General features: G+C 43.0%; 1 protein-coding gene across 4 annotated transcripts in view; it reads right to left on the reverse strand.

Annotated features, from left to right (window-relative positions):
- The window catches only part of DDR1 (discoidin domain receptor tyrosine kinase 1), a 90728-nt gene extending 69762 nt beyond the window's left edge, over window positions 1–20966 (reverse strand). For 3 of the 4 annotated variants that reach the window (XM_081317764.1, XM_081317765.1, XM_081317766.1), the window contains exon 1: window positions 19964–20966. The gene's annotated coding sequence lies outside the window, so the exon portion shown is untranslated. Of the gene's footprint in view, window positions 1–11268; window positions 11295–19963 lie in introns of those variants that run through there. The other variant, XM_081317767.1, reaches the window with a different exon arrangement.
- Between the last annotated feature and the right edge of the window lie 1786 nt (window positions 20967–22752).

The raw sequence follows: 22752 nt of genomic DNA on the forward strand, positions 1-22752 counted from the left end.
AAATCTCATGAGCCACAGACAAATTTGTCCTTCACAACGTTGATTCTAAATCAGTGTTTCTCAACTTTGGTAACTTTAAAATGTGTGGACTCCAATTCCCCAGCCAGAATAAGTGGCAGGGGAATTCTGGGAACTGAAGTCCAGATATACAGAATACAGAATACCAGAGTTGGAAGAGACCGTGAAGATCACATAGTCCAACCCCCTGCTCAAGCAGGAGACCCTACACCATTTCTGACAAGTGGCTGTCCCGTCTCTTCTTGAAAGCTTCCAGTGATGGAGCAACCACAACATCTGAAGGGAAGCTGTTCCATTGGTTGATTGTTCTCACTGTCAAAAATTTCTCCTTATTTCTAGGTTGAATCTCTCCTTGATCAGTTTCCATCCATTGTTCCTTGTCTGTCCTTTTGGAGCTTTGGAAAATAAGTTTGACCCTCTCATCTATGTGACAGCCCCTCAAATATTGGAACACTGCTATCATGTCTCCCTTGGCCCTTCTCTTCACTAGACTAGCCACGTCCAGTTCTTGCAACCGTTCTTCATAAATTTTAGCCTCCCGGCCCCTAATCATATTTGTCACTCTTCTCTGCACTCTGCACTCTTTCTAGAATACCGACATCTTTTTTATAGGTCACCAACCAAAACTGAATGCAGTATTCCAGATGTGGTCTTACTAAGGGCTTTATCTACTGTATAAAGTTAAAGATAGCTCACGTGATCTTGATTGAATCCCTCTGTTAATGTAATTTAGGATTGCACTGGCTTTCTTGGCTGCTGCCACCACACACTGCTGGCTCATATTTAATATCTTAAAAGTTGCCAAGGTTGAGAAATATTGCCCTAAACAAAGCGTGTTCCTGGTTCTCTCATATATCTTCCCCTCTTGCCCGCTAAATTTTTAAGAACGAAAGAAAATATTTGGTAGATTAAATCAAGCACTTCTACATCCTGCTTGAAACACGGCGGATAAAAAGGATGACTATAGTAAGTCCCTCACTATGATATAATAGCAACTATGGGAAATGGAATTAAGAGATATATTGTTTCTCATCCTTATGGTAAAATATAGCCACCAAGAGTGTTATCCTGCATGAAAATCTTTGAATACGGTGCTCCCCAAACCTGGGTAAATTAACTCAAATTGTGTAAAAGTGATAGTTCTTTGGGTAATGATCCACAAACCCATTACCTAGCACAGCAGGTTTTCAATTAATTTAAAGATTACCACGTATAGTAAAATATATTTGAAAATCTCCCAAAGTATTCCTACTGAGATGAACACTGATGAAATTACAATGGCAACTTGTTTGAAATGACGGGAAGATTCATGTTGTTTTTATTATAATAATAATAATAAGTTAGAAGGGACCTTGGAGGTCATCTAGTCCAACCCCTATACCATTTCAGGCAAATGGCTGTCCAGTCTCTTCTTAAAAACTTCCAGTGTTGGAGCATTCACCACTAATACTTGTAGTCCTCGAGTTGTGACCATTTATCCAGCAACTGTTTGAAATTACAACGGTGCTGAAGGAAGAGACTTGGGACCTGCTCTTTGAAGTTCAATAATAATAATAATAATAATAATAATAATAATAATAATAATAATAATAATAATAATAATAATAATAATAATAATAATAATAATAATAATAATAATGAGAAGGAGAAGGAGGAAGAGGAGGAGAAGAAGAAGAAGAAGAAGAAGAAGAAGAAGAAGAAGAAGAAGAAGAAGAAGAAGAAGAAGAAGAAGAAGAAGAAGAAGAAGAAGAAGAAGAAGAAGAAGAAGAAGAAGAAGAAGAAGAAGAAAGTTGGAAGGGATCTTGGAGGTCATCTAGTCCAACCCCCTGCTCAGGCAGGAAACCCTATACCATTTCAGGCAAATAAGATTTTCTGATAAGCAGTTTTGGGGAACGAGGGAAAAGGTTGGAGAAGCTCTGGTTTAATCCTTTTTTACAGGGAGTCCTTGACATACGACCAATCGCTTAACAACCATCTGAAATTATGATGGAGCTGAGGTTGGTGTCTTATGGCCCGTACAGCATTTTGGATCATCATAAAATATCATGCCCCCTCCCAATGGTCACGTGACTTCAATTCAAGTACAGGTAGTCCTTGACTTATGACAACAGTTGAGACCAAAATTTATGTTGTGAATTACTGCAATTGGTAAGTTAATACCCCAGTTGTTAAGTGCCAATGTAACTTTGAATGATCACTAAATGAACTGCTGTAAGTTGAGGACTACCTGTATTTGGCAATAAACTACTCCATTGACTCTGCTTGTCAGAAGGTCACAAAAGGAAATCATGTGACCCTCGGACATGTCAATGGTCATAAATATGAACCAGTTGCCAAGCATCTGAATTTTGATCATGTGACCATCGGAGTGCTGCAAAGGTCGTAACTGTGAAAAACGGTCGTTGAGTCACCTTTTTCAGTGCCGCTGTAACTTTGAGTGGTCACTAAACAGACTGTTGCAAGTCGAAGACTACCTGGTATTTGGCAATAAGTTCATCTTTATGACTGGTTGCAGTGTCCCACAATCATGGGACCGCAATTTGCAGTGGGTTTTACAGGTTTCTGTCGTAAAAAAATAATAATTCCCATTTGCACTTACGATCCTAATGTCATGGTTCCGACAGATGAAACTCTTCAAAAGAACTTTGAGGAATTGTTTACCTTAAAGGATCTTTTATTCGAGCAGCATAATATCGGCACTTACATAATCAAAGTCAACAACTGAATTTCCCTCCCTTGGGCACATAGTATCAAAGCATAATTCCCTCCTCCAATTAGCAGTCATAAATCACATTCTCCAATTAACTTGAAGCGTGGGCTTCCTCTCCAGCCCGCCAATTCTTTATCAACTCTTGGTTCATTAACCTTGATTCTCATGCTAAGTTTAGTGTTGTTATGCCTAGCTGGACTCTCATTCACATTCCCCCCCCTCCCAGCATCATCTAACTCTAAAAGAGAAAAAGATGGCTACATTTCCATCTGTTGTCAATGCAAAAACATCCGATGTTAGCAGCGTTGACACCTGACATTAGCTGAACGACCCCACTGATTCACTTAATGACCACCGCAAAAAATGTCATAAAATCAAGTCCAGTCACGCGGGTGCCTTGTTTTACAACTGTAATGACTTCCAACCAGGAATCCTGTCCCAACTCAAGGACTACCTGCAAAGCCATTAAAATCCAGGACAGAGTTGGAATGGTCCGTGAAAGACATAAATACAGAGTCCATGATAAGTGCAGGAATCCCAATCGACTGATCCATAAAAGATGAGCACCTGAAGCTTCCACCCATATCAGCTTCATTAGATGAAACCGTGTTCGGGTGCTATATTTAAAAAGCAGATTTTTATTTTATTTTTTGCCTACTGAGATCTCTGCCTGTAATGAAAATTCTGCCTGAAATTTACCCCATGCAGGAAGTCCAATCCAAGAATTGTTTCTTGAAGAACAGGTAAATTGCGTAATTCTGCATGCTCCTTCCTCACTTTTTTTCCTAAAACTAAAAAAGTCTAAAATGTTCTCTCCATTCCTTGCTGAATTCAAGTTGCCATCCTACTTTTCTCCACCTTTTGCATTTACCTTGTCTTTTTTTAAGTGGCAACAACTAGATCTGTATATGGTATTTCACTTGCAGGTACACCACAAATATGTACCAAGGTTTTATGACATTAGGCAGTTTTATTTCCTAACAATTTCTGACACGGTTGATTTGCAGACTCTGGCTCATCTCCACCGTATGCTCCACTCTTAGTTAAAGAGGGATGAAGAAAGATGTTCTTTAAAAAAAAACATGTTGCAAATTAACATTTCCAACCTCTCACCTACCATATTTTCCAGCGTATAAGATGACTTTTTAACCCATGAAAATCATCTCAAAAGTTGGGGGGTCGTCTTATACGCCCAGTCGTCTTATACGCTGGAAAATACGGTAATTTTCTACTGCTGATGTCAAGAAAAAAGAAATAACGTTTAATAATATCTGTAATGCAGAGTAGGAATTCAGCTTATAACAACGTTACAGCCTGTTTCCAAGGAACGAGACATTTTTCTGTTTGGAAGACTGTCTAATGCATTGCAGCAGGCTCCAGCCTAATATTGCTGTCACTTAAGAAGGCCAGGGGGGGTGGAGGGGGGGGGCTGAAAAGTCAGAAAGTGGCATATTTCACAACAGGCCACATAAAAGCCTAAGCCAATCAGCAGTGAGATAGCCATATATCTCACCAATTTAATTAGACTCCTCTTCCTATCCAGCTCTTTCATCAGCTCTTAATTTAGTTTGATAAACTGGAGCCGACAAGTTGAAGCAGAAGCAATCCATTTCCTAATTCCTCTACTATTAAAATGTAAAGTGTCTAAACCAGTGATAGTAACTAGAGGAGTATAAATCCAGTTTTAGAATAAAGATAGTCCTCATCTTACATCCACAACTGAGTTGTAACTATGGCAAACGGTCATAAGTTACTTTTGAAGCAATGTGTTTGTAGCCAAATTATAGCCCACAGCCCTTCTGCATTTTTACTACCCCACCAAGATTGTCGAAATTCAGGACTCAAACAAGAGAAAAATCATATGCTACCAGGTCATAAATGGTACAGATATTGGAGAAGAGAGTGGAAATTAAGTGGCAGATTGTCTGTGACATCTTTGGCATCTCCAATTCAAAGGATCAGGTAGCAAATGCTTGCAGAAGGCCCTCAAATGGAAGCCCAGACGACAATGGTGAAACCTCTGAAGCTTGGCATGTCAAAAATTTAGAAAATGCCTCACTTGCTGCTGTTGGCGTGTCACCCTCGCCCTGCCCTGTAAAGGAAAAAAAATGTGCATTTTACTGAAGCACAGTATGACAGCCTGGTTCCGTCTTATTGGAACAATTGGCGTTCTTTTTTGACTGGGAAGAGGGATTAGGACAGCAATAACAGAATGGCCCAGGATTGTGTGACTTTTCTATACATTCCTCCATGCATGTCATCCCATAGCAATGCCTCCCTAATTTTAGGATGACCTTTTGCTTCCTTGAACCAAAGGTGGCCTCAGCGTTTAGAAACTCCATTTCTGGATTGCTCTGAACTTTGCAGGGTGCCACTGTCTAGCATCAGGCAGAAAAAGTAAAGAATTCAAGCATCTGAAAAGGTGAAATCATGGCAACTGGACCAAAATTTATTAAACTGAGACGTTTCGTTACTCATCCAAGTAACCTCTTCAGTTAAAAGCTGGCTGACAAACTGCACTCAACGAGTAGTCCTTAATGGTACTACATCCACATGGAGAGAAGTAAGCAGTGGGGTACCACAAGGCTCCGTCTTAGGCCCAGTACTCTTCATAAATGGCTTAAATAAGGGAACAGAAGGAAAACTGATCAAATTTGCAGAGGACACTAAACTGGCAGAAATAGCCAACACCCCAGAAGACAACAAACTCAGGATCCCAAAAGATCTTGACAAATTTGAACAATGGGCCTTATCCAACAAAAAGAATTTTAATGTGAAGAAGAGCAACGTTTTCCATTTAGACAGGGGAAAAAAAAATCAAAGGTACATGTACAGATTGGGCAAGACCTGGCTCAAAAATAGTAACTGTGAGAGGGACCTTGGAGTCCTGGTGGACGATCACTTGACCATGAGCCAGCAGTGTGCAGCAGCACCCAAAAAAGCTAATACAATCCTGGGTTGTATAAACAGAGGCATAGAATCAAGATCACACGTACGAATACCGCTTTATAAAGCCCTAGTGAGACCACACCTGGAATACTGCAACCAATTTTAGTCACCGTACTACAAAAAAAAATGTTGAGACCTTGGAAAAAGTTCAGAGAAGAGCAACTAAGATGATCCAAGGCCTGGAGACTAAAACATATAAAAAACGGCTGCAGGATTTGGGTTTGGTTAGTCTAAAGCAGGGGTAGGCAACGTCGGCTCTTTTATGACTTATGGACTTCAACTCCCAGAATTCCTGAGCCAGCCATGCTGGCTCAGGAATTCTGGGAATTGAAGTCCATGAGTCATAAAAGAGCCGACGTTGCCTACCCCTGGTCTAAAGAAAAGAAGAAATAGGGGTGACATGATAGCAGTATTCCAGTATTTCAGGGGCTGCCACAAAGAAGAGGGGGTCAAACTATTCTCCAGTGCACCAGAGGGCAGGATAAGAAACAATTGTTAGAAACTAATCAAAGAGAGAAGCAACCTGGAATTAAGGAGAAACTTTCTAACAGTGAGGACAATTAACCAGTGGAACAGCTTGCCTTCAGAAATCATAGGCACTCCATCACTGGAGGTTTTTAAGCAGAGACACTAGACCAGGGGTCTTCAAACTTGGCCCTTTCATGTCTTGTGGACTTCAACTCCCAGAATTCCTCAGCCAGGCACACCTGGCTGAGGAATTCTGGGAGTTGAAGTCCACAAGTCATCAAAGGGCCAAGTTTGAAGACCCCTGTACTAGACAGTCACCTGTCTGAGATGGTATAGGTTCTCCTGCTTGAGCAGGGGGCTGGACTAGAAGACCTCCAAGGTACCTTCCAGCTCTATTCTATTCTAAAATGAAAAATTTAGGTTAGGCAGAGAGTCAGAGAATTCACATACACAGAGAATTCAAGTCTTGGATTTTGCCATGGCTCACTCAAAAAAAAAAAATTCCAGAAAAGAAAGTATACAGGAAGAATGTCCCTAAAAACATTTCCCCACCTGTTTTTCTTCGCTCTCTTTTTTCCCCCCTTAAAATCTCCCATCAAGTGTTCCAAACAAAGATTTAAAGCATCTGCCTCATTTTGGACAGATTAATTTTCTCAATCTGAAAAAAAAAGAGAGCCCACAGAATGCTGGAGGGTTAAAGAAATGCCGACATTTATGAACTGCATCAGCTTGTCCAAAGTACTTTGCGTATTCCAGGCTAGACATAATGGCGGGAGCCGAATTTGTTTGTTCACATGTCTGCTATAATTTATCTATAAAACGTGGGGGGGAGACGGATGTAATTTTAGTCTCAAGAGGATCACAGAGGGGGCAAGACACTCAACCCTTCCCCCACCCCCAAATTCTCCACAAACAGCCCTGCCTCAACATGAGATAAAAGGATACTGGGAGAGAGCAAAAATTATCTAGGGATGATGAATCATGGAGGGGAAGGAGAAGAACTACTGGTAACGTAGTAAACCGCCCTGAGTCCTTCGGGAATAGGGCGGTATGGAAAACTAATTAAATAAATAAATAAATAAATAAATAAACGTACCCCCAAAAAGGTACTTGCCTCCTGGATTTGAAGTTCAGACAGCCAACCCCTCCCCCCACAGTCATGTGATTGCATTTTGGGCACTCGGCAACCAGCCCACATTTACGGACATTTGCAGCATCCCGTAATCACGTGACTGTCGTTTATGACAATACTTTCCAGTTTCAGGCAATAACTGCCCATTGGGGGCAATGGCTTCATTGAACCACTGTAGCATTTGCTTAACAATCGTGGTGATTTGCTTAATGACCAACACACACAAAAAAGTTTGCAAAATCAAATCTATCATGTGCTGACCTGCTTAATGACCGGCATAACCTACAATCGTAATTCCTGGCTGAACTATAGTCTTAAATCTAAGACTACCTGTAAGATGGAGGCCGATTCAATTCTCTTCACCTGTGGGCATCCTTTAAAAAGGCCACGTATCTGGACATCCTTCTGCTATCTGAATTTCAACTCCCAGAATTCTCAGCAAGGATATCATATGTAGCTAAGGGGGTGGGGGCAGAAAAAGGTCCTAATGGTGGCCAGCCACAATATTTATTTATTTATTTATTTATTTAGATTTATATACCATCCTTTCCCGAAGGACTCAGGGCGGTTTACAGGGCATTTAAAAAAAATCAATACAAACGTTAAAACAAATTAAAAAAGATTAAATAAAACCCTGAGAAAAATAAAAAAAAAGTTAAAATTAAAATTAAAAAATTCTCAGCCTGGGCCAGAGAGCTCGAAGAGCCAGGTCTTCAGGTCCCGGCGGAATGAACGGAGGTCGGGGGCAGTCCTAAGCTCCGCAGGCAGCTGGTTCCACAGGGCAGGCGCATCCACTGAGAAGGCCCTACCCCTGGGTGTTACCCGCCGGCAATCTTTAACCGGCGGCACCCTGAGAAGACCCTCCCTGTGGGAGCGCACTGGACGAAGGGAGCTTGATGCTGGCAGCAGGTGTTCCTAGCCCCTAGGCGGCAGCCAATAGATTTGAACCCACTCAAGCCACCTGGGGCTAGCCAATTGCAGGAGAGGAGACAGCAAGTCTGGAATACTGGAGAGCCGTTAGACACTCCAGTAACGCACGTGGTGTATCACCACAAGCCCAGTACATAACAATGTGCATCACTTTAATCCCACGAGGATGACTGTCTTAACATTTTTTTTATTCTCCCCATCCTCTGTAGGGATGCCCAGATTCTCAGCAATAGCTTTGTTGGCTCAGCAATTCTAGGAGTTGAAGTCCATACATCTGGGGGGCATCTGGTCCAGGGAATGCTGCTTCCCTTCACTGCTTTAACACAAATGGGGCAGGGCTGTAGCAAATGGCATCTATTGTCTTGCCTGAGAGCCTTCTGTCAGACATCTACCACCTGAGCTCAGTCCCCAGCCTCTGAAGGTTGTTGACACAAAGTGGACTTTTATTAACTACAAGTAGAGTAATCCTGCTAAAGCTATTCAGTTTTAATTACATTTAAATGTCATTGGAATCAAATCAAGGCCATTTTTGCCTGACTTCTCCCATTGGCAAGTGACCCTCTCCTTTGGTATTCTATCCCCCCCCCCCCCGCAAAAATTGGTATCTTGCTCTTCCAGATCCTGGAGCTTATAGCTGAGAGTCTATTGCAGGGGAAGGCAACCTCGGCTCTTTTATGACTCGTGGACTTCAACTCCCAGAATTCCTGAGTCAGGTGAAGATCTGAACTGGAAAGTTAACACAACCCAGGTGGCTAGAAAGGCCCAACAGAGGCTTCACTTTCTTAGGGTCTTGCGGAAGAACAGGGTAGAACAACGGCTAATGACCTTCTTTTACCGGTCTACTATAGAGAGCGTCCTCTCGTATGGTATTGTGGTTTGGTATGCTGGTCTGACAGCCGCGGACAGGAAAGTATTACAGAGGGTAGTGAGCACAGCACAAGACATTGTGGGCTGTTCCCTGACACCACTGGATGACATCGCCAGGGCTCGTTGCCTTGGAAGAGTGAGGAAGATTCTCAGGGATGACTCACACCCTGGACGGTATCTCTTTACTCTCCTACCATCCGGTAGGAGATATAGGAATATAGCCAGCCGTACCAACAGGCTGAAAAATAGCTTTTATCCGTGGGCTGTTAGGCTTTTCAATGGGACATAATCTTATGCAGAATTGACTTGGGAGGCCGGTGTGTGGTGTAGTTGGTTCACATGGTGTGGTAGGATGGAGGGTTTGTTGTCACTGTGTGTTGGGGGGAGAGAGCACGGGGGGAGGCTCAGCTAATCTCAATGTACACATGTTGTACTTGGACAATAAAGGTTTATTATATTATTCTCCCGTTTTATTCCTGTGCACCTTGAGGATGTAGGCAGAGTGTTTGGGTTAGCTCAGGGGTAGGCAACCTCGGCTCTTTTATGACTCATGGACTTCAACTCCCAGAATTCCTGAGTCAGCCAAGCTGAGTTGAAGTCCATGAGTCATAAAAGAGCCGAGGTTGCCTACCCCTGGGTTAGCCTATTATAGCCTTTATATCTAGTTCCTCTTGACCAAGGATCTCCAAACTTAGCAACTTTAAGACTTGTGGAGTTCAACTTCCAGAATTTCCCAGCCAGCATGCTCTTGGCTGATAATAGCTGGAAGTAATTTAATCAAAAATAGCATTTTTATTAATGCCACCCTCAACCAGCCTTGGGGGAAAAAGGTGATATGGCTCAGTTGATGTTATCCTTATCATGAGATCCATTCTTTGCATCAATATAGGCTAGGTTTGAACTTACAATTCCTGGCCAAGAGTCTTGAGCAGGTAATGGCGAAGCAATTCTACTCAATTAGGAATAAAATTGATTTTTTGGCTCTGTTACATGTCAATGTCAGGCCAGAGCACGGCAGGAGAAGGCATTTGACAAGGTGTAAAAAGAAAAATGTATCCCTGGTGGCTTTTGATAACACCAATAAGGTATACAAGTAGTCCTTGATTTACAACTGCAATAAAGACCAGGAAATTCATTGTTAAGTAGTGTTATTGTTAAGGGGGCGTCATGTGACCGCACCCAATTTCATGACTTTTTTGTGTAAATAAATCACCCACTTCCCCATTGACTTTGTTGGTCCGAAACTGGGGGGGTGGGGGTGGAGGTGAGGAGTTGCAAATGGGTGATCAAATGACCCCAGGACTCTGCAACCATTCCAAGTATATCATGCCAGTTGTCAAGGTCTCAAATCACAATCCTTTGACTATACAGATATTGTAATGCAGGGGTGTCAAACTCAATTTCATTGAGGGCCACATCAGCATTGCGGTTGCCCTCAAGGGACCGGGTGGGTAAGGCCAGGGTGGGTGTGGCCTACTGGGTGGGCTTGGCTAGAGTGTGTATGGCCTACTGGGTGGGCGTGGCCAGCTCTACATCGTTCGTATCAAGGGTGCCTATGGGGGGGCCTGGGCAGGAGTGGGACAGATCTGAGGGTCTCTGGCAGAAGGAGGGTCTCTGGGCCAGGGCCAAGGCAGTGGGGGCCGTTCCCTCACTGTTTCCAGGATGCCTTCGTGGGCCACATGAAACCACTTCGCGGGCCGAATCCGGCCCCCGGGCCTTGTGTTTGACATGTCTGTTGTAATGGTTGCAAATACAAACTCCACTCTAAGACTTTTTTTCATAGAACATGGAACATAGAATAATAGAGTTGGAAGGGACCTTGGAGGTCCAACCCCCTCCTCGAGCATTTATACCATTTCAGATAAATGTTTGTCCAGGATCTTTTTGAAAGCCTCCAGTGATGGAGCACCCACAACTTCTGAAGGCAAGCTGTTCCATTTTGCTGACTGCTCTCACTGTTCAGAAATTTCTCCTTAGTTTTAGGTCGCTTCTCTCCTTTAGTTAGTTTCCATCCGTTGTTTCTTGTCTTGCCTTCTGGTGCTTTGGAAAATAGTTTGACCCCCTCATCTTTTGTAGAAGCCCTTCAAATATCTGGAACGCTGCTATCATGTCTCCCCTAGTCCTTCTTTTCATAATACTAGATAAACTCAACTTGGAACAGTCACTAAATGAATGGTCATAAGTCGAAGATTACCTGTAATGGTTAAGAAACCAGAATGGCCCTGGGGGGATTCAGATTTTAGCCCCCACTCTGCCAAAGAAGTTTTCTGAGGGACTTTTGGCCACTCTCTAATCTTGTGAGGCTGTTGTGAGATAAAACAGAAGGAAAGACTACAGCACCATGAGCTATAATTCAAATAAATATTCCAGACCACAATGTCAGTCAGGAGTACATGAGGGGTTTGGGGAATCCCCGTTCTTGGGATTTTACAGTTTAATCATATGCTTGACTCAGTGCCAATCCGTACACATAAACACACACACACACACACACACACTCTTTTCTACTCCATCAAATCCTTAAGGCAACTAACAACCTTTAACAAACCAAAGCAGCCTTCAAGCATTCTAAACCAGACATGTCAAACACAAGGCCCGGAGGCCGGATCCGGCGCATGAAGTGGTTTCATGTGGCCCGCGAAGCCATCCTGGAAACAGTGAGGGAACGGCCCCCGCTGCCTTGGCCCTGGCCCAGAGACCCTCCTTCTGCCAGAGACCCTCAGATCTGTCCCACTCCTGCCCAGGCCCCCATAGGCACCCTTGATGTGAATGATGTAGAGCTGGCCACGCCCACCCAGTAGGCCTTACGCACTCTAGCCACGCCCACCCAGTAGGCCACGCCCACCCTGGCCACACCCACCCGGCCCCCTGAGGGCAACCTCAATGCTGATGCGGCCCTCAGTGAAATTGAGTTTGACACCCCTGCTCTAAACGTTGACTTAAAAATCCCAATATTAAAATCACTTGACAACCTGTACAGAACTTCCTATTAAATTATAAATATTTAATACAGCTACCCAGTATAAACTACTACAATCCGCAGAGATAAATAGAAAGGGAAAACACACAACTATGTTAAAAATATGCTTTGTTCTAGGCATGGAAGAGAAGTACCAACTCTTGATATTTGGCCAAGGCATCGCAGACAGGATTGTGATTTAGCCAAACAGATACCTGAGGATGCCATATTGGTCATCACCATCACGATTATCATTCCTTAACATCTGGTAACCAGAGATAAACAATCTCGGAATGTGGAAATTGCATTTTCCGGTCATTTTAGAAAGAGCGACACGCTATGCAACATGCTTTTGGTATGTCAGACACATGGTTTACATAGAGTGGCCTCTGCTTAATCATACCTTATTGAACAAGCTACCAATAGTTGAGATCGAATGTCCCTCTGAGTGACAGAGAATTCATGCCAACATCTATTTATAAAGCAATCTGTGCACTGCCCACTTCAGAGACGGGGGTGTTCTGGGAATTAAAGTGCACAGGTCTTAAAAGTTGACAAGCTAGGACACCCCTGCTCCAGAGCATTGTTTCTGAACCTCAACAACTTTAAGATGCATGTACTTCAACTCCCAGAATTCCCCCAGTCAGAATGCTGGCTGGGGGAATTCTGGCAGTTGAAGTCCATGCATCTTAAAGTTGATGAGGTTCAGAAACACAGCGGATGGATAATATTACAATAATCATGATCTATCAACATATATTTCAACAGCCCCCTATCATAAACAGTCAAAATCCCAATTTTCTATCCACACATGCTGGGATCCCCACAGCACACCCACATCTTGCTGTTTGTGAATCCACTCCACCTCCCACAGACACAAATCACAGTTTCCAGCCACATAATGTACAAAGACAGAACAAATAAATCATGTTTGTCTTTAAAGCTCCGTCCCTGAATTCCTTCCGCCTCCTCCACATGTTGGAGCCTGCCTTTGCCCAAACTGAAGGCAGGAAATGTGCTTTGCAAAAGCACTAAACGTGAGACTTGTTGGGTTGCCAATTTTATAGGCAATGCCAGTTCTTTCATGGTGGGGAGCCACATCAACTGAATACAAGGTAGTCTTCTACTTACAACCACAACTGAGCCCAAAATTTCTGTTGCTAAGCAAGTTAGTTATTGAGTTTTGCTCCATTTTATGACCATCTTGCCACAGTTGTCAAGGGAATCACTGCAGATGTTAAGTGAGCAACACGGTTGTTAAGGGAATTTGGCTTCCCCACTGGCTTTGCTTGTCAGAAGTCTGCAAAAGTTGATCACATGACCCCAGGACATTGCAACTGTCATAAGTACATGCCAGTTGCCAACTGCCCAAATTTTGATCACGTGACCATGGGGATGCTGCAATGGTCATAAGTGTGAAAAAGACGTAAGTCATTTTTTTCAGTGCCATTGTAACTTTGAATGGTCACTAAACGAATGACTGTAAGTTAAAGACTACTTGTATGTTGCTGAACTCGAATCTGTGCCAAGAACAAAGGAGAAAGGCATACTGGTGATCAGTACTGGACCTTCAGTCAAGGAAACTCCCAATCTTTCTTCATTCTTTCTCAGCACGACCCACCTCACAGGAATGTTGTGGGGAAAAATAGGAAAGGTATCTTCTATACACAGGTATACTGTGTTCCCTGAGGGGGCAACATACTGTAAGCTAAAAGATAGTTAGCCTTTGAAAGTCCTGGCAAGAACACTCTCCCTATGATGGGCAGGAATTTGATTTGGTTAAATTGAATTTTGAATGTAATTAAAACCAACTAATCTATTTTTTTAATTTTCCTCTTCAGCCCCTTTCCAAATTGCAATTTTGGTGGCATCTTCTATAAGACCTCATGGCCTAAACGTATGGCTATATCACAGAGCACAATTGTAAAAGGTAAAGGTAAAGGTTCCCCCGCACATGCGTGCTAGTCGTTTCCAACTCTAGGGGCCGGTGCTCATCTCCGTTTCAAAGCCGAAGAGCCAGCGTTTGTCCGAGGACGTCTCCGTGGTCATGTGGCCGGCATGACTAGACGCCAAAGGCGCACGGAACGCTGTTACCTTCCCACCATAGTGGTCCCTATTTTTCTACTTGCATTTTTACGTGCTTTCGAACTGCTAGGTTGGTAGAAGCTGGGACGAGTAACAGGCGCTCACTCTGTTACGCGGCACTCGGGATTCGACCCGCCAAACTGCCAACCTTCAGATCGACAAGCTCAGCGTCCCAACCCACTCAGCCACCGCGTCCCTAATAGCACAGTTGAAGGCCTCCAGAATACAGTGTCTTTGAGAACAGGATGCTGGTTTAATCCTGGTTCCTTTTGGCATTATGTCAGAAAGGAGAACTTCAGCTCAGCTCCTGGCAAATTTCCACTAAAGCAGCCTCTGATTCTGCCAGATGACCTGAACTGGGTAAAAGGCCTGTTCCATCAAGGAATACATTTATTAATAGAGTGGATGAGTGAACAATTTCATTGGACGATTATACAGAGAGCTGGGAAGTATAACCATGCAATGGTGAGGATAGAAAAGACAGGAACTCTGGACCTTCAGTACCTTAGTCCATTTAGAATTTGGAAGACAGACAACCTAGTGGTCAAAAAAGGCAAGATGGCACTTGTGATGGTGCCAAAACATGTAAACATAATGTTTATCCTAGGCTAAGCAATAAACTTCCATTTGAAATTGGGTTTTTCTGCCTCAGCAACCACTTTTCTATATTAGCAGACCAGATTCAGTGGCCTTGGATGTTGATAGACTGAAAAATGATCATTTCTGTATTTTGCTTTTCTGGACTCATGCAGGTCAGAAATTCTGAAATGCTGTTATTGTATTAGAACTCTGCTTATGCTCTGAAAGCCAAGTGGATTAAAAATAACTCACTATGCTGGAGGGACCAGAGTGGTGTTGTTGTTGTTTTTTATTTAAAAGCCTATACACAAAGAATGAGGCCTTATCTTATGATTTATGATGAATGTATTTTTATGATCATGATTTACCACTTGTTGCTTGTAGGTACACTGAGAGCTTATGCACCGGAGACAAATTCCTTGTGTGTCCAATCACACTTGGCCAATAAAGAATTCTATTCTATTCTATTCTATTCTATTCTATTCTATTCTATTCTATTCTATTCTATTCTATTCTATTCTATTCTATTCCATTCCATTCCATTCCATTCCATTCCATTCCATTCTCCACTCCTTTCCTTGCCTACTTTACTGAATGGGTTTTTGGGTTTTCAAGAGGAAGCCCTACTAACATTTTTGCGATGTGCTACATTGTCCAGCAGTTAAGCTACTACTTGTGTTCTTAATATATTTTATAAAGTTCTGTTCTATTTGCAAAAGCTTCCATGCTAAAACCTTGCAAAAGAAAATCCAAATGGGTTTACTCTTTCATATTTCTAGATGGAGAATCTTCCAAAGGCATTACTGTGCTTTTTGGTGATTTCATGGTCCCGTTTTAAGGAGAATTCATACATCAAGGCACACATACACAGGCAGAGGTTGCATTTGACAAAGGAGCAGGCTAGGCTTAAGGGACCATTTGCACATCATGCTAAGCTCCAAAGCAGGCTCAAATATCACACTAATGTGCTTGCTTATTTGTGGTTTAAAATCTTGTGAAAACTCAGTCAACTGGAAGCAGAATATACAGCAAACCATGGATTTATGCAAGTGCATGAACCTATATAGCTTGTTTAGTTTCTGCTAAGAAGCTGTCTGGATCCAGGTACTGGGAGTTTACGTCTTTATTTTTTCTTTAATTTTTATTCCATCTTTATTACTTTATAAGTAATTCATGGTGGCAAACATTCCTGATATTCATTTCTCCTCCTATTTTCCCCACAACAAGTAGGTTGGGCTGAGATAGAATGTCTGGTCCAAAGTCACCCAGCAGGTTTATCAAATTTATATGGCCTCCTATCTCACACACTGACGTCTGGGCACTGTACAATAAAACCAGTAAATAAAATATTAATATATAATTATATATAATACACTTATATTCCACAGTTAGGTAATATAATATTTAATGTATTAAAATTTTATTACTGAATTTAAATTATTAAAATATTTAACAATCACCAACCCAGTGATGCCCTCGACGTGATGTCCCGTTGCCTGGAGGCAGTCCGGGTTTGGATGGGGAGAAACAGGCTTCATCTCAATCCTGCCAAGATTGAGTGGCTGTGCATACCGGCATCTCAAACTAACCAATCTTTTCCATCGTTAACTATGGGGGGGTGAGGTGTTACCCCCCGTAGATAGGGCCCGCAACTTGGGCGTCCTCCTGGATTCATGGCTCAGTTTGGAAGATCATATAGGAGCCGTGGCCAGGGGGGCTTTTGGCCAGGTTCGCCTGGTGCGCCAGTTACGCCCCTATCTGGACCGAGATGCCCTACGCACAGTCACCCATGCACTCATGACCTCCCGGCTAGACTACTGCAATGGGGCTGCTAGACTACTACATGGGGCTGCCCCTGAGGACCACTTGGAGGCTTCAGCTGGTGCAGAATGCAGCCGCGCGAGTTGTGATGGGAGTCTTCCGATACTCCCATGTAACACCTCTTCTCCGCGAGCTGCATTGGCTTCCAGTTGCCCTCCGGGTGAGATTCAAGGTGCTGGTGATGACCTATAAAGCCTTAAATGGCATGGGCACGGATTATCTGAGGGAGCACCTGCTGCCAGCATCAATTTCCCATCGTCCTCCCTGTTGGAGCCACAGGGAGGGCCTCCTCAGGGTACCGTTGGTCAAGGATTGCCGGCGGGTGATCCCCAGGAGGAGGGCGTTCTCTGTGGGCGCGCCTGCCCTATGGAATCAACTGCCAATGGAACTCCGGCCTGCCCCTGACCTTCGATCATTTCGCTGGGACCTAAAAACCTGGCTCTTTGAGCTATCTGGTCTGGACTGAGGGGTTTTAATGTTTTTAAATTGTGATTTTAATTTTTTGGGGCTAGACTTAATTTAATTTTATTTTAATTTTATATTGTATTGTTTTTAAATTTTGCCTTGTAAACTGCCCTGAGTCCTTCGGGAGTAGGGCGGTATATAAACCGAATTAATAAATAAATAATAAACAATAAATATTAAAATATTCTAAAAACCACTTAAAACAATTAAACATAAATAAAATCACGATCATAAGAGGGAATGCATCAGAATATTACACAGGATGCATCCAGCATGTGGCTCCCTGTTGCCAGGATACCTCCAGGCCTATTGAAAAAGGTATAGTCTAAGGCAGGGGTCTTCAAACCTGGTCCTTTTATGATTTGTGGACTTCAACTCCCAGAATTCCTCAGCCAGGCACTCTGGCTGACGAATTCTGGGAGTTGAAGTCCACAAGTCATAGAAGGGCCAAGTTTGAAGACCCCTGCTTTAGTTCAATCCTGAGACACCATCACATTTTTTGATCCTGCATCAAGAACAGTCATCTTCTGGTTTGGCACTTGCAGGCCCTAAGGAAGAAGAACGCAACCGCAAAGAATCACTCTGCTTCTTTTTAGCCATGCTAATTTGCGACCACGTGGTTACAATCTGGACTGCGATCATGAGCACACATTCATTATATATGTTCCAATGCTAATTAATAATGATGTGTGACAGAAATACTCAGATTGCAGTCACTACAATATCTCCAAAGTAAGTTGAATGACCACCCAGAAGGCTAGACTAATATTAAAAGTATTATTTTTTAAAAAAAATTAAAGCAGCGGTGGATTACTTATTAAACAGAAACATAGAAAGCCAACAGAAGAAAAAGACAGAGTGGACCACTGAGTTTGCTCTTTGAGGTTTTTTATTGTTTTTGTTTTCTGTACAGCTGTCCTCGCTTTGCAACAGTTCATTTAGTGACCATTCAAAGCTACAACAGCACTGAAAAAAGTGACTAATGAACATTTTTCAAAGCTATGACCAGTGCAGCATCCCCACATTCACGTGATTTACATCCAGGTCCTTGACAACTAGCTCATATTTATGACGGTTGCATTGTCCTGAGGTCATGTGATCCCATTTGGTAACCTTCTGACGATCAAAGTCAATGGGAAGCCAGATTCATTTTTTTAATTTTTTAATTTTAATTCCATTTATATCCCGCCCTTCTCCGAAGACTCAGGGCGGCTTACAAGCTTAGCAGTGGCCTTCATTCTATGTATATGCCTGCTTATTAGGGCTTTCACACACCCCCAAGCGGCTTTATTACAAAGTCAGCTTAATTGCCCCCAACAATCTGGGTCCTCATTTACCTACCTCGGAAGGATGGAAGGCTGAGTCAACCTTGAGCCTGGTGGGACGCGAACCTGCACTAATTGCAGGCAGCTGGTGTTACTTAAGGAGGCATTAGCCCACTGCTCCACCAAGGCTCTTTAACAACTGTGATATTAAATTAACAACTGCAGTGATTCACTTAACAACTGCGACAGGAAAAATTGTAAAATGGGGCAAAACTCACTTAACAACTGTTTCACTTAGCATCCGAAATGTTGGGCTCAGTTAGGGTCGTACGTTGAGGACTGCCTGCATTTATTTACTTACTTATTCATTATTTTTAATTTTTGTCAGATGGTGGACATGTAGCTATCCTGAACAGGTTTAAGTTCATTTACAGTTTATCCAAGGTAGATTTCTAACATAAAACACTTTTTGCTGTACAAATTACCACGTTCTTTGCACACGCACACACCAAGGACAAAAGTTGCGAATCTCACCTGCCTTTTGAAAACAGATCCCCCCCCAAAAAAAAGGCCATGAAAGAAAACTTGGAAATAATGCCCTTTTGGTGCTTCCCATCTGTCCCAATTCCCCCAGATTAGATTAGATCAGCGGGTGTGAAAGCCAGTCTAAGGTTCCCACTGTGAGAACTGCAGATCAGTATTGGATTTCTCAATCCAGGGGCAGAAAGTCACACCTCCCTCAAACATCTGTCTCCCAAAAGGCAGGCAGGCAAAGTGGGAAGGGCTGCTTCTGGTGAGCTAAGGGGGTTGACTTCAGACATGATAAAAAATTCCCTTTGCAAATCGGCAAGCAACTCCAGCTCACGTGGAGTATATTTATATGTAAATATACTCTCCAGTATTTCTCTGCAGCCCTTTTTTTTTTAAGGAACAAACACCAAGGAAAATGGCCCTCGGCAAAACGAAGCGTTAGAAACCCGGATCTGCCCCGGATTCAGCTAAAACCATTTTTGTGTAGGCAGTTAACTTTCCAGCAGGTATAATTTTTTGGAGTACAAAGTTAGCCCCCCCCCCAACTCAGGTCTATTGCACCGGGAACTATGGTTTCATCGATCACGGCTCCGTCACGCCTAAGAACACTCAGAAACGAACGGCTGTCGTTGAAACTATCAATCTGGGTTTCCCCCCCCCTCCCCAGCATGGCAAGCCAAAAGCAAATCAAACCCATGGTGGTTTATTAGCACAGCGTGCGCCTATTACCCAAGAAAGCTATTTCTGGTCATGTTTGCCTTAGCTCTCTTGAACGCTAAGGCAGCGTTTTCCAACCTTAGGAACTTGAAGATGCGTGGACTTCAACTCCCAGAATTCCCCAGCCAGCTGGGAGTTGAAGTCCACGCATCTTCAAGTTCCTAAGGTTGGGAAACGCTGCGCTAAGGTACTCTGTCCATGATCAGGAACACCGTCTCCTTCGTCAACCCCTTCGCGCGTTCCGGATTAAAAAAAAAAAAGGCGACGCGAAGCAAAGTGTCTGTCCTCAACTCGCGCCCAGCCCGAATTGCTTCCAGCTCAAGAAGAACTCGCACTTCCACCGCCTTCCCCACGGCTAAGTGTCCACGGCAGGTGACTCTCGGGTTTCAAGCGAGGCGGCAGCGTCGGGAAAGCGAGCGAGCCTTTTTGCCCCGTATCTATCTTACTCGCAGCCCGCGGATTTTTACCTTTATTCCTCGCCTCTTCTTCTCTCGACAAGCGGGGCGTTAAAATCCTACCAAGCTGGCCAACGGCTGGAAAAAAGCAAGGATCCGCTCCGACGAGACCACGCCGGGCTCTGAGTCCCGGCCCGACCCGCCGGTATCCAGCCCAGGAGAGGCGCTGGGGAGCTGCTGCTGCCCGGGCGGGAGGGAGACGTGGGAACCGCTCCTGCCGAGAGAGAGAGAGAGCGACGCGTCCCGCTGCCGCCCGCCCCGCCCCTCCAGGCACGTAACTGGCGAGGGAGGGAGGGAGGGAGGGAGCGGCGCTCCGGAGTGGGCGGCCATTTGCTGGCGGCTGATCTCATCCGGGATTTGCATAAAGTCCCTTTTTCGCGGAGCTGGCGAGGCGGGGACTGGCTGGCCCGCGGCCGGGAGGCGGCGAATGCGGAGCCGGGGATGCCCTCCCCGCCTTTCTTCCTTTCCTTTCCTTTCCTTTCCTTCTTTCTCTCTCTCTCTCTCTCCTGCTGCCTCTTTTTCTCTTTCTTTTCTCTCTCTCTCTCTCCTGCTCTTTCTCTTTCTTTTCTTTCTTTCTCTCCTGCTCCCTCTTTTTCTCTTTCTTTTCTCCCCTGCTCTCTTTCTTTTTCTTTTTCTTTTCTCCCCTGCTCTTTCTTTCCTTTTCTTTTCTTTCTTTTCTTACTTTCTCTTCTGCTCTTTCTCTTTCTTTTCTTTCTTTCTCTCCTGCTCCCTCTTTTTCTCTTTCTTTTCTCCCCTGCTCTCTTTCTTTTTCTTTTTCTTTTCTCTCCTGCTCTTTCTTTCCTTCTTTCCTTTCTTTTCTTACTTTCTCTTCTGCTCCTTCTTTTTCTTTTCTTTCTTTCTCTCCTGCTCCCTCTTTTTCTCTTTCTTTTCTCCCCTGCTCTCTTTCTTTTTCTTTTCTCTCCTGCTCTTTCTTTCCTTTCCTTTTCTTTCTTTTCTTACTTTCTCTTCTGCTCCTTCTTTTTCTTTTCTTTCTTTCTCTCCTGCTCCCTCTTTTTCCCTTTCTTTTCTCCCCTGCTCTCTTTCTTTTTCTTTTTCTTTTCTCTCCTGCTCTTTCTTTCCTTTTCTTTCCTTTCTTTTCTTACTTTCTCTTCTGCTCCTTCTTTTTCTTTTCTTTCTTTCTCTCCTGCTCCCTCTTTTTCTCTTTCTTTTCTCCCCTGCTCTCTTTCTTTTTCTTTTTCTTTTCTCTCCTGCTCTTTCTTTCCTTTTCTTTTCTTTCTTTTCTTACTTTCTCTTCTGCTCCTTCTTTTTCTTTTCTTTCTTTCTCTCCTGCTCCCTCTTTTTCTCTTTCTTTTCTCCCCTGCTCTCTTTCTTTTTCTTTTCTCTCCTGCTCTTTCTTTCCTTTTCTTTCCTTTCTTTTCTTACTTTCTCTTCTGCTCCTTCTTTTTCTTTTCTTTCTTTCTCTCCTGCTCCCTCTTTTTCTCTTTCTTTTCTCCCCTGCTCTCTTTCTTTTTCTTTTTCTTTTCTCTCCTGCTCTTTCTTTCCTTTTCTTTCCTTTCTTTTCTTACTTTCTCTTCTGCTCCTTCTTTTTCTTTTCTTTCTTTCTCTCCTGCTCCCTCTTTTTCTCTTTCTTTTCTCCCCTGCTCTCTTTCTTTTTCTTTTCTCTCCTGCTCTTTCTTTCCTTTTCTTTCCTTTCTTTTCTTACTTTCTCTTCTGCTCCTTCTTTTTCTTTTCTTTCTTTCTCTCCTGCTCCCTCTTTTTCTCTTTCTTTTCTCCCCTGCTCTCTTTCTTTTTCTTTTCTCTCCTGCTCTTTCTTTCCTTTTCTTTCCTTTCTTTTCTTACTTTCTCTTCTGCTCCTTCTTTTTCTTTTCTTTCTTTCTCTCCTGCTCCCTCTTTTTCTCTTTCTTTTCTCCCCTGCTCTCTTTCTTTTTCTTTTCTCTCCTGCTCTTTCTTTCCTTTCCTTTTCTTTCTTTTCTTACTTTCTCTTCTGCTCCTTCTTTTTCTTTTCTTTCTTTCTCTCCTGCTCCCTCTTTTTCTCTTTCTTTTCTCCCCTGCTCTCTTTCTTTTTCTTTTTCTTTTCTCTCCTGCTCTTTCTTTCCTTTTCTTTCTTTTCTTACTTTCTCTTCTGCTCCTTCTTTTTCTTTTCTCCCCTGCTCTTTCTTTCTTTTCTTTTCTTTCTCTTTCTCTCCTGATCCCTCTTTTTCTCTTTCTTTTCTCCCCTGCTCTCTTTCTTTTTCTTTTCTCTCCTGCTCTTTCTTTCCTTTTCTTTCCTTTCTTTTCTTACTTTCTCTTCTGCTCCTTCTTTTTCTTTTCTTTCTTTCTCTCCTGCTCCCTCTTTTTCCCTTTCTTTTCTCCCCTGCTCTCTTTCTTTTTCTTTTCTCTCCTGCTCTTTCTTTCCTTTCCTTTTCTTTCTTTTCTTACTTTCTCTTCTGCTCCTTCTTTTTCTTTTCTTTCTTTCTCTCCTGCTCCCTCTTTTTCCCTTTCTTTTCTCCCCTGCTCTCTTTCTTTTTCTTTTCTCTCCTGCTCTTTCTTTCCTTTCCTTTTCTTTCTTTTCTTACTTTCTCTTCTGCTCCTTCTTTTTCTTTTCTTTCTTTCTCTCCTGCTCCCTCTTTTTCTCTTTCTTTTCTCCCCTGCTCTCTTTCTTTTTCTTTTTCTTTTCTCTCCTGCTCTTTCTTTCCTTTCCTTTTCTTTCTTTTCTTACTTTCTCTTCTGCTCCTTCTTTTTCTTTTCTTTCTTTCTCTCCTGCTCCCTCTTTTTCTCTTTCTTTTCTCCCCTGCTCTCTTTCTTTTTCTTTTTCTTTTCTCTCCTGCTCTTTCTTTCCTTTTCTTTTCTTTCTTTTCTTA

This window comes from Vipera berus (genome assembly GCF_964194415.1).
Source record: "Vipera berus genome assembly, chromosome: 2".
NCBI lineage: Eukaryota > Metazoa > Chordata > Lepidosauria > Squamata > Viperidae > Vipera > Vipera berus.